The sequence below is a fragment of the Orycteropus afer genome, unplaced genomic scaffold, assembly GCF_000298275.1.
Source record: "Orycteropus afer afer isolate SDZICR_OR568_19922 unplaced genomic scaffold, OryAfe1.0 scaffold00058, whole genome shotgun sequence".
Taxonomy (NCBI): domain Eukaryota; kingdom Metazoa; phylum Chordata; class Mammalia; order Tubulidentata; family Orycteropodidae; genus Orycteropus; species Orycteropus afer.
In genome coordinates this window covers 8382089-8385007 of record NW_006921645.1, presented here as the reverse complement: position 1 = coordinate 8385007, position 2919 = coordinate 8382089, and the positions used below count along the sequence as shown (strand labels likewise).

At 39.1% G+C, this 2919-nt stretch overlaps 1 non-coding gene across 1 annotated transcript; it reads left to right on the top strand.

Moving 5' to 3' along the window:
* The first annotated feature begins 1682 nt into the window (after positions 1-1682).
* Positions 1683-1789, top strand: LOC122149891. The gene has a single exon (XR_006163383.1). It is a non-coding gene; the product is annotated as a U6 spliceosomal RNA (small nuclear RNA).
* The last annotated feature ends 1130 nt before the right edge of the window (positions 1790-2919 follow it).

Below are 2919 nucleotides of genomic sequence, written 5' to 3'. Positions count from 1 at the left end.
GCTCTGGTGGCATTGTGGTTAAGACATTTTGTTGCTAACCAAAGGTTGGTGGTTCAAACCCTCTAACCTCTCTGTGGGAGAAAGATGAGGCAATCTACTACAATAAATATTTACAGCCTTGGAAACTCCATGGGGGTCACTATGAGTCAGAATTTACTTGATGGCAGTGGGTTTTGGTCTCAAGTTCTGGTGTGGTTCCCTGTGGCTTACTCCTTTCTCCTTAGCTGTCTTGTGAGGGTATTTTGTGAGTGGAGAGTATGGCCTTTGCTATCAATTACAACTAAATACAAAGAAAACAAAAATCTTTAAAACTGGACCAATAAGCAACATCATAATAAGCAGAGAAAATATTGAAGTTGCCCAGGATTTGATTTGACTTGGATCCACAATCAATGCCCCTGGAAGCTGCAGTCAAAATCAAATGATGTATTGCATTGTGCAGAACGGCTGCAAAAGACCTCCCTAAAGTGTAAAAGAACAAAGATGTCACTTTGAGGACTAAGGTGCTCCTGACCCAAGCCATGAGATTTTCAATTGCCTCATATGCTTGTGAAACCTGGATAATGAATAATGAAGACCAAAGAATAATTGATGCCTTTGAATTATGGTGCTGGCAAAGAATATTAGATATACCATGGACTGCCAGAAGAATGTACAGCTAGAATGCTCCTTAGAAGAGAGAATGATGAGACTTCATCTTACATACTTTGGACATGTTATCAGGACTGACCAGCCCCTGGAAAAGATGTTATGCAAAAAAGAAGAGCCTCAATAAAATGGATTGACACAGTGGCTGCAGCAATGGGTTTGCACTTTGCAGTGATTGTGAGGATGGTGCAGGACCAGGCAGTGTTTTTTTCTGTGTCCATAGGCCTCCCATAACTTGGAACCAACTCAATAGCACCTAACAACAGCCTGAGGACAGGGAGAGTTCCAGTATTTTCACTGCTTGATGAATATTGTCTTGTACTAATTAGGAAGCCACTAAATTCTAGATATGTTTTGGTGGGCTCCAGCTTCTTATAAACTTTCTAACTCTGGTAGCATAGTGCCTAGGTACTTGACTGCTAACCAGAAGGCTGGCGGTTCAAACCCACCAGCCACTCCTTGGAAGGAAGGTTGGGCAATCTACTTATGTAGTGATACCGCCTCAGAAACCCAAGGAGGGGTCGCTGTGAGTCGGGTCTGACTTAACGGCACATAACAACAACAACAACAGAATTAAGTATAAGCCCTGCCTTAGTGTTTCTCCCTGCCTGGTACACTATCCTCTTTCAGCATTTCTGTTCCTTGGTACCAGAATCATTCTCATGGACTTGCATTTCCACAAAAGAAGTATGACCCTTGTAATCACATGGCTATGAAGTGTGCTGTAAACCTCCCCATACCTTGCAATTCATTCATAATATTGCACTATTTGCTTCTTTCCATTTCATATTTTCTTGATTGCCTGATGACTGCACTTGTATTCTAGATGCATTTAAAGAGGACTTGAGTACACTAATGCACACTCATTCATTTTTTATTTAAAAATTATGATAAAAAGAAGTCCTCATAGAAACATGATAGGATTAAGATTCTTTGCAGAGTGTAAAAAATATATATATATATATTTTTCCCCTAGGATGTGAGATTGATATCTGAAATTTCCCATTTTTTTTTTTTATGAAAACCTGTATTTTGTGCTTGTTTTGGCACCACATATACTAAAATTAGAATGATACAGTGAAGATTAACATGGCCCTTATATAAAGATGACACATAAATTCATAAGGCCTTCCATATTTTTAGGAGGGCACCAATTGGCCTACACTAATAAAATTTGTCATTTTTATTCAGTCATATATATATAAACTGGATAGTTCTTGCTAAAAATTATCCTTTTTTTTTGCATCACTCATTTTGGAAATCTATATTTACTAAAAGGTTTACATAAATTAAAAAAAGAAATCTAAATACACCCGCACATCTGCATTTTTTTTCTTTTGCTTTAATTTCTTTCTAAACAAACAAAAGCATTTATATAGCACATCTTACTTTTAAAATTCTATTCATTCACATTCTATTATCCAAAGATATTTACAACAAAGAAAACTTCATTATGCATCTTGCTAAGCAGTATAAATGAAAAATCAAACCCACTGCCATTGAGCCAATTCTGACTCATAGAGACCATATAGGACAGAGTAAAACTGCTCTATAGGGTTTCCAAGACTGTAAATTTTTACAGAAGCAGACTACCTCATCTTTCTCTCACAGGGTGGCTGGTGGGTTTGAACCAGCCCAATGCTTTAACAACTGTGCCATCAGAGCTCCTTAAGCAGTATGTTGTTATTGTGTGCTATCGAGTTTGCCCCGACTCATAGTGACAGGTTTCTGAGGCAGTATCAATACAGAAGTAGATTGCCCCATCTTGTTTCTGCCTGCAAGGAGGTTCCTATCTGGTGCAATAGAGACAGACATTGAATAATGAATTTACAATCTGGAGTTGGAGTTATTCTTACTATGTAGTAGGACTAGGGTTCTTTAACAGGTTATCTTTAGAGACCATTGTGGGAAGCCTGCAACTTCTGACACATCTCTCTTTCTCTCTGTTGGCTGAGAAAACAGCTTAATCCTCAGCTTCTCCACCTGTCTTCTTAGGAGTGCCAATAAGTCCCCGCCCATTCCTCCAATTCGGGCCAACTGTGCTGGGCTTGGTTTGTGAACTGACTGCATATGTTACCAAAGAAGTTATTGGGATGTCAAATGGCCATGTCATCTTCCTGGCATCATATTCTTGAGCAGATTGTGATCCAGTGACCTACAGGCACATCATTCAAAATGCCAGTCCCACTGCTAGTCCATCTCTTACCTTTCTTCTCCAGACAGAGGCCCCATCTGTCTAGGGAGAAGTACAAATAGATCCAGAATTCTATT